At 44.7% G+C, this 9,946-nt stretch overlaps 1 pseudogene; it reads right to left on the reverse strand.

The window, feature by feature from the left end:
- Positions 1-269: 269 nt before the first annotated feature.
- On the reverse strand, positions 270-2,197 carry LOC141013054 (kelch-like protein 7; annotated as a pseudogene).
- Positions 2,198-9,946: the final 7,749 nt, after the last annotated feature.

Below are 9,946 nucleotides of genomic sequence, written 5' to 3' on the forward strand. Positions count from 1 at the left end.
GTTCATATTTCAATGCTCTTGGATGCAGGAAGGGTGCTGAGTCAGCAGGTGAACGCAGAACCTTTCTCACATAACACAAAATAAGTTCTCACTCTAAGTGAACAGTTATAGAAAGCTCAGAAAAAGCAGCTGTTTTAGTGCTCAGAGAAATGTATTTAATCTTTTTAATGCTGATGTTAAATCACTTTATCAATTAAAAAACACAATAAAATAAATACAATTCTTCCTCCATTAACTCCAGTTAGTCCAAGTGGCCTAGCATCACGACATCAAGTGTACTGGGCCATGTTGGGGAGTCTGCGCACCATGCAGCAGCTGTGGGCGCTGTGGGAAATCTCCACGTCACAGGCCTCAGACCACTCATCTGTCATCATGTCGTAGTACTCGACACAGGAGGTGGTGAAGCTGCTGAAGTCACCCACAACGGAAGAGCAGATCGTCGATCACTTCGATGCCGAAGTTGCTGCAGGCGATTAACATGGAGGACACTTCCTACCAGGTGTTGGTGTGGGGATTGTAGGCCTCAGTGATGCGCAGAGAGGATGGATGTTAATACCAGAACAATACTCTTGTTCCAAGCAGGTAGAAAATCAAATCAGCAATGTTCCAGTCAGCACCATACATCCCTCTGTTACTAGTCCCAGCTGCTCTTTCACTTCACCCACCTTGTCGTTGAGTGTTGTGCAGCTGGCGTTGCTCCTGATCTCGTGCATGGGTGCAATGACTTGTAGCACTCTGCAGTCCTGAGTCGTACATGCCCATCACCTCCCATTGCATAGATGCATCCATTCAGCACAGTGATGGACACATAGCAGCGGCGGAAGTGCATGGGTGCCACGTCCTGCCAGGTGTGTGTGCTCAGATCCAGCCTGCGAACACTGTTGAAATACCGACACAGTAGACATACCCGTCGAGAAAGGCAGTGCCATGAAAGGTACGAGGGCACTCCTGATTGTTTGTCAGGTTGATCCAGAGGTAAGCGCGGATGTCATATGCCTCAATGGCGTTAGTTGGATCATCTCTCGTCCCGCCTTCGATGGCCAACAGGATGGCGTTAGGCAGGCAAGGACGAGCGACAGAGTCACCCAAGGCAGGTGAGGTGAGGCGGTCTTCGTTTTCCATGACGTCTTTGACCATTTGAAAGCACTCAGCATTGCTCTTCACCAGCTCATTGGACATCACAGTTGTCCCCAGGTGATCTTGACTCATCAAGGCCAGCCGGACCTACACGGAGAAAACAAGAGAAAGTCTTTGAATTGAACTGTAGTGGCTTCACCTTTCCTACCCAGAAGCTCTGCTCTCTTTATACAGTCTGTGGTCTAACATGACTTCAAGCTTACAGCTCTTAGTTGTTTGTAGTGGAGCTGCAGGTTTGAAAGCACCCAGGTGCTGTCAGATAAATCCAAGCTAAAGCTAGTGGCAGAACTCACTTTAGACAAGAGTACAAGCAGGTGTCCTTGTCTTTCTTCAGGTCTGTGGGTGATCCAGTGAAGGATGGCCTCGCACACAGTACTCTCCTCTCTCACATTGAGGTCGTCTCTTTTTAGGATGTCAGTGAGTTCCTGCACAGTGAGATCCTGAAACTCTTCACTGGAAATAACTTCCTCAAAGTGATGAAGGATAAACTGGTAGGCCTTTCTCTGCAGCTCAAAGCAGGGGCAGATGTTGGTGAACTGCCCCATGCCGATGCAGTTCACTGGGCATGCATCTAAGTAAGGTAAGTAGGGTTTTTTGTGTAATCACATTACATTTGTTCTCTAGTTACTGTTCCTAATTTAAGCAATTTAAAAACTCCTCATGGAGGTATACACACTAGTCCTTTTCACACAGAGTCACCGCATTATCGCCGCAGCGGCGGCTTGCCAATTATCCACCGTTGTTTGTTAACACAGAGCCGAGCAGCTCCAGCCTAAAGACGAACCAGTGTGTAATTCACACAGAAAGCCGGTGCTGCGGATTCCAAAAGAGGCGTGACGGTATGCGTCATGATGCTGACGGCACGTGTCATGATGCTGACGGCACGCGTCATGATGCTGACGGCACGTGTCATGATGCTGACGGTACGCGTCATGCCAATGACGGTACGCGTCGTGATGCTGACGGCACGCGTCGTGATGCTGACGGTACGCGTCGTGATGATGACGGTACACGTCGTGATGCTGACGGCACGCGTCATGCCAATGACGGTACGCGTCATGCCAATGACGGTACACGTCGTGATGCTGACGGCATGCTGACGGTACGCGTCGTGATGCTGACGGTACGCGTCGTGATGCTGACGGCACGCGTCGTGATGCTGACGGCACGCGTCGTGATGCTGACGGCACGCGTCGTGATGCTGACGGCACGCGTCGTGATGCTGACGGTACGCGTCATGCCGATGACGGTACGCGTCGTGATGCTGACGATACACGTCGTGATGCTGACGGCACGCGTCGTGATGCTGACGGCACGCGTCGTGATGCTGACGGTACGCGTCATGCCAATGACGGTACGCGTCGTGATGCTGACGGTACGCGTCGTGATGCTGACGGTATGCGTCGTGATGCTGACGGTACGCGTCATGCCAATGACGGCACGCGTCGTGATGCTGACGGCACGAGTCGTGATGCTGACAATACGCGTCGTGCCGATGACGGTACGCGTCGTGATGCTGACGGTACGCGTCATGCCGATGATGGTACGCGTCGTGATGCTGACGGCACGCGTCATGCCGATGATGGTACGCGTCGTGATGCTGACGGTACGCGTCGTGATGCTGACGGTATGCATCGTGATGCTGACGGCACGCGTCGTGATGCTGACGGCACGCGTCGTGATGCTGACGGTACGTGTCATGCCGATGACGGTACGTGTCATGCCGATGACGGTACGCGTCGTGATGCTGACGGTACGCGTCGTGATGCTGACGGTATGCGTCGTGATGCTGACGGTACGCGTCGTGATGCTGACGGCACGCGTCGTGATGCTGACGGTACGCGTCGTGCCGATGACGGTACGCGTCGTGCCGATGATGGTACGCGTCATGATGCTGACGGTACGCGTCGTGATGCTGACGGTACGCGTCATGCCGATGATGGTACGATTGAGATTAACAAATAAATAATGTTGCATGTTTAAATATATCTGTTTCCTACCATGGGAATCATGAACATTAATGTGATCAGACAGTCTCTTCACATATATGAATATTTATTATTATTAATAATAATAATAATAATATTATCATCAACCGTGCACCTTTATGTTATTCAGGAAGTTTGTATCAAACAAGTAGCCCTTCGTACACTCTGTACCCTTGAAAATAAACACTGAATAGATATGGTGTGGATGGATTCGGTAGATTCAGCCACAGGCCAAGCTGCTGAAGTTGACACGCTGGGAGTGAGAACACGTTGGTAAATTACATGTATGTAGTTTATACATGCAGACAAATTATGTACACTGTGTGCAAGGTGTGAAAGTTTTAGTCATGTATCACTCTTCTCCGTAAAAACTGTCTTTCTAAATCTTAAGTAAATAGACAGCTGTTTTATATATTTGTTTCCCCGAAGCGTTTGACAATGTGCCTTTGATTCGGCCATAAACACACTGATGGCTCAGGGTTGTCATGAAGGTGCCGGCCTTGCTGCCACCAGAAGCTCTGCTCGAGGACACTTTGACAGGTTGACACGAGAAGCCACTGATCAAACCACCAATTCTGCAAATTAATGAACAATCAGCTGTATGTCGTGATCCAAAACCACCTCACAATATATGAAACACATCATCTGAAATGTTTTTATTTAAGTGCTGAAATGAAAAGTTAGGCTAAAATGGCAAACATTAAAAAGATCCAGCTTCAAAAATATGGTAATTTTACCGCTTTTATCTGTTTAATATCATTTCAAATTAAATATATTTGGGTTTTGGACTGTTGGTCGGTCAGCAAACGTATTTAAAGGTGTCAGTTTGCTCGCTGAAAACTGGTACTGGAGGTTTCTTGTATCTTTTCTGACTAACCTAAACATGTAGTTCCAGACCTTAATTATCCATCTATAATCCTTTTTGATCATATTAGTTCTCCATCATCAGCACCGCCTGTCATATTCCACGTGTTATTTTAAACTGTAAAAAATGTTATTTAATGCTGTCGATGATATGAAATGGTACAATAAGGTTTTTAATAGAAGATGCAGTGAATTTCTGTGCTTAGCTTGGTGTCTTTTTTATTCATTTGCATATTTACTACTATGTCTTGGAGTAGCAGAGGCATTAATCAATATAGTTTAGCTCTCAATTATCACTTTCCAGAGCTCTCAGTTTCAGCAGGTGGTGCTCAGGTTGGTGTGAGGTGTGTCTAGTTCTAACTGGTTTTATCGTGACTGGCTATTGTGACAATTAATAAGTTAAGAGCAGCCTCACACCAATTTGTGATCTGTTTGTGAGTTTTATACTCTGGTCTTCTTCCTCAGCCTCGCCCCAGTGTGTCATCAGGGGAGGCGGTGACGGAGGAGGAGCAGACCGGCAGTCTGGGGCCCGGGGCCTCAGGGTGGAGGAGCCAACACTGACTCTGCTTGTCTGTGTTTTCTTCCTCCTCAGCTCATATTTCCAGAGAAGCTTGTCTTTGTCACATGTTTTAGCAGCTCTGGTGTATCTCATACAACTGCTCTCGTCCTGTTGTTGGTTACTTCTTCCAACAGCACTGATATAAGAATGTATTAGACTGTTGCCCTTAAATAGTCTGAATGTCCCTAGATAAATGCCTGAAATGTAAATACATTGTAAGCGCCTCTGGCCAAATTGACAACCTGCAACATCAGAGGGGATGACGGCAGGCTGCCATTAAAGGTATCAGCCTCGTTATTAGGCCTGCGGAGGGGGCGGGGTGAGGGTGCGAAAGGCCGGCATCACATGTGATCAATCTAATCACGTCTGTCACTTCTGGGACCAGAAACATCCAACAGGTTCTTGTTCCCGGTTGTAGTTTCATAACAAAGCAGGTGCAGCATTTGTTTTTAAATTAGGGCTCGACACAGTCTGTGACGACGGCAGGGGATCGTTAGAGGAAACACAGCAGCAGCACATAATCTGCTGCTGCATGATACATGTCACAGAGTAATGTTTAGTGACATCTTCAATGTATGTTGACGAGAGAAACAGCAGTTTGATGTCTGAACATCTCCCCTGAGAGGCTGCTGTCTACATGCACACACACACACACACACACACACACACACACACACACACACATCCTGAACACACAGGATACATAAACTACATGGCTTTACAGTGATGTTTTAATTATAGTCTTGATTCTAAAGTTTAAAAGTTATTTACGCACTTTGATTTCATATTTGGGAATTTGGGCTTTCAGCATCTAATAAAATGTGTACAGTAAATAAAAAATACATGTGTGGCAACTGGAAAATAAGCCAACACTGTTAAACGCATTATGCAAAATTATGCATTTATTCCATATGCTGGTTAATCTACATTTTCAGGTACAGTATGTATTTACATATTGTAAATAAGGTAGAGTACTAATACTACTATCCAACATTGAGTAGTATACTTCTACAATTGACTTAAACTGCTGTATTTCTGTATTTATTTAATAGCAATTCTGTGAATAAGCAAGACAAGTTTAAATGTGTAGCACTGTATCATACACAGGTGATTCAGAGTGATTTACAGGCAAAATTAAATGAAATAAACGAACACATAAGATAAATAAAAATACAGGCAAGATCAATAAAAGTACAGACGAATTGAAAATCACTGTAATAAAATAAATAAAAGCACCATAGAACTGAAAAACAAAGTTTAAGGTTTATCATTTTATATTACTTTATACTTCTACTCCGCTACATTTCAGAGTAATATGACATTTATCAGACAGCTGTAGTTGATTGTTATTCTTTAGGTGAAGAATTTGCAAAAGAAAGACTCCTTCCATCATCACATAGTCATTCACAATATGATGCATCTTCATAGATTAAACTACCCAACAATATATAAAATATTATTTGGCTCCACTCGACCAGCTGCAACAGTTAAATGTTGCTTACGTATTAATCATCACGAAAAAAAAAAAAATAGCTGGTAATATTTTTTGATGCAGGCCTTTTACTTGTAATAGAGTATATTTACATTGTGCTATGTAAGTACTCGTTCCAGCAGCATCACTACGACAGTTCTTCCACTACAGGCTGCAGACAGTTACATGACCTTTGCTACTATCAGTAATTTAACTCCCACTAAGTTCTGATTTGGTGATCTGGAGGTCAGAAGACATGCAGTCCATCTGGGTCAAAGCTGGAATACATTTATTTATTCAGACTTTTGCATGTTTTTATTAAAGCTGATCTAAACTACATGTTGAAGTCTAGTCATTTAAATAGTTACATGTAACCTATGTATATAAATACTCACAGCTCGTCCTCATCAGAAAAACTACCACACAAGTCGACTGTTAAAGCAGCTAATTACAACAAATATTTACATCTCCTGTTAGGCAGCGACCTCTAGTGGCTGTAGTCATCATTACAGGAGCAAAGCAGGAAGTCGTGATGAAGTATAACGAGTCTGCACAGGCAGCACCTGGGGATGGACTGATGGGTCAAACCAGCAGAAGACTGTTCGGGTCCAGTGTGAAAGGGAAAGTCAACGGTGAGTTTAACTTAGTAATGTTGTTAATTTACAGTTATTTGCAGTTATTTGAACTCAAACTATGAAGTTTTCTTGCCTAAACTGCGAGCGTACAATGAGCGTCTGGTTCTGCATCAGTCCTTCAGTCGTTCAGGTATGAGGATGTGTTGATACCTGTGAATTTAGGTTAATTTGAAAATGTCTTGATAGCAACTTAATCCAGACCAAATTCAATTCATGTAGTTTCTTGATATAGAATTAGTGCTCAGGATCATCAGACATGTACAGTCTGATGATGAAGACCCCGTGATACATCTGAAAGCTCCAGAACAGAAACTAAATGGACCTTGAAATTAGATTATTTTGTCAGAATTTAACAGACGTCATAATGTCCTTACTGTTCCTACACAGCTAATATCACCACTGCTAGAAACTATTACTATTACCTCTGCTGCTCTCACTGCTCATTACTGCATCTACTGTCTCTGCTGCAACCACATCTCTGCTGACTCTGTCGTCACAATGCTGCTGCTCATACTTTTTATCCACTAAAAGACAATTTATAAAAGTATTTTAATAAAATAGTTATTTCCCTCTGAGCTAAAACATCCAACAGCCAGTAGGCCCGTCGGAGTCGATGTGGGCGGATACCGCAGGCAGCAGCCAGTCAAATCCAGGTCAGTGGTGGTGGTGGGGGCGGGAGGGTGTGTGTGTGTGTGTGTGTGTGTGTGTGTGGGTGTGGGTGTGGGTGTGTGGGTGGGTGGGGGGTGGACTATACACTGGACGAACGATGTGACCGAATTGAGAGTTTCCACACAAGCAACAGGATCTGACCAAGATAAGCCTCTTGGGAGTCATGCAGTCCTCTCTCTCAGGGCGGATTAAGCTCACACACACACACACACACACACACACACACACACACACACACACACACACACACTTCTCTATCTGTCTACTGTACACACATCTGTCCATATGCCCGTCTGTCAGTTTCTCTGTCTCTCTGTTCCTGCCGCTGTTTTGACTTCCCAGGATGGCGCCTCACGCAGAGAAACAGGTCCAAAAGATCCAAGTTTGGGGATTTTTTTGGTTCCTCTAAGCCTCAGGTCTTTGTGGAAACATAGTCTCCTCAGTGCCCCCCCACCGCCCTCCTACACATCTGTTTCTAATTTACATCCTGGGTCTAAGTTCAGTAAAAGAAGTGGGGGAAGGTGGGGGGTTCGGGTGGGTGTTGGAAAGCGAGGGGTGGGGGGATCAGAAACATCTCAAGTCGTCCACATGTTTTTCTTTCACTATAAATAAAGACTGTGAGATACAACATTTTAAAAACATGGACGCCTACTCTAAAGGATGAAAATCATAGATTTACAACAAATGAATGTGGCTTTTAAAAGGTGACTGCTAATGTGAGACCTTTGTACCAAAGCAGTTACACTGGAACCTTGATATTTGGGAGTAATTATTGTATAATAAACATCAGTGTGGAGACTAGCTGTAACTCAAATTTAAGATATCTCCACTTTAGTTCTGGCTGGTCAGGATTTCAATAAAATATATCCAAAATATGTTTCCATAAAAAAAATATGAATAAAGGAGGCAAAATGCAGTTTTTCCCTCTACTGCGATTTTTAGAGAGATTGCACAATACGGACTCAATGAATATCCCTCATTACCCTGACTTTTATTTTACATTGAACAAAACAGCTGCAGTTTAATGCAATTAAGTTTTAAGTGTGTGAATTTGGATCGCATGCCAGCTTTCACCAAGCAGAAGAAGCGTGACGTGTAATCAGCCTTTCAGACACAACTTGATTTGAGCTTTGCTTGACAAAGTGAAAAGTTGTTGCGTGTGCAAGTCATTAACAGGTTTCAGAGAGCAGTGGTGCCGGTGTCACACTGCGCCTGAATCGACCTCAAAACAACAGCGTAACGTGCCAAGTGTCTTTCTAGACAGCGGCGTGACGTGGCAATAACAATCATTTACCGTTTCTGTTATGTGCCGTTTGTTTTCGTCTTCTGCTCGGGTGGTAAGGAGCTCCCGGACCATGTTGTCTCCGCAGGACAGATACTTGCTGGTATTTTCTGTTCTTCTTCTTGGAGTTAGCAGCTAACTGCTGCTAGCTGATTTTTTAAATTCATGTGTCGTGTGTTGGGTGTCATCCCTATGTTCCCACAGCCCAATGGTCCCACAGCCCTATTTTCCCACATTTCTAAGAATTTTGGGTTAGGGAAGGGGAAGTGGTTAGGGTAGGAACATAGGGCTGTGGGAACATAGGCACGCTCCCGTGTCTTGCACACATAACACTTGTCAAAACATTTCAATACAAATTAGTACTTTCTTCAAATAATGGCTGTTTGAGTTAAGACAGACAAAAGCAGGCTTCTCATTTCTAGCTTGTGACCGTTGATGCCGACAGCTGAAAAGTCAAATATCTCCTGCAACTCTTTCTTGCTAGCATGTACCATCAGTTTAAGCTAATGTTAGCTCCAGGAGTCGGTTGAAAATACTGTCGGTGGATTGAATTTTTGATTGACTTTGACTGAGGGCTAATATCCGAGACAAAGTTTTAACTTGGCTGTAATAGCATTTATTGAGTCATGATGTGATGTAACCAGTGAGAATGACCGACACGCTCTTACTCTAAGATTCCACTGGATGCATGTGCGTTGTGTTCTGGCTCCGGTACGGTTTTGCTCCGTCGTCTGGCAACCCCCACCGGCTGCGCTTTGAGTCCGGCACGGCGCAGCACCGCCAAACAGCTGGAGTTGTGAGACTGAGGAGTTCCCGCAATAATTACATAATCACGCGCGACTGCAGTTATACGTATGTGTTATAAACACAACTCACACCAAGTGTTCTCGACAAAAGAAGAAGAGCTTGTATTTGTCTCTTTTTTGAGATTTTTGTGCTGTGGTGTCAACATGGAGTGTTTTATTTTGAAAATTAACCGGATGTTATGTTGTTGTTTTAGTGTCTGACTTCCTGTCTGCTCTGTGCTGAATTCGGCTGAATTACTGCATCGTGCTCCGGCATCCGGCAGAAATAGAAGTCCTGCGTATCTGCTCCGGAAGGGTCCGGACTGCCGGAGCTGGGACGGAGCAGATACGCAGCGGACCCGGTCGAAGTTAACACATAGACTAGGGTGAAACGTATCAGGTCCGCTGCCATGGCTGAGCCGTAATGAAGTGGAGCCGGACGGACACGTACTTGGGGGAATCTAGCCGTTATCCCAAAACCACTGAATAGATCGACTGCCAGTGAAACCTTCGTCATACAGTTGCAGTTTGGTTAAATTGAGGCAAGAACACGACT

Source organism: Pagrus major, chromosome 18 (genome assembly GCF_040436345.1).
Source record: "Pagrus major chromosome 18, Pma_NU_1.0".
Lineage (NCBI taxonomy): Eukaryota > Metazoa > Chordata > Actinopteri > Spariformes > Sparidae > Pagrus > Pagrus major.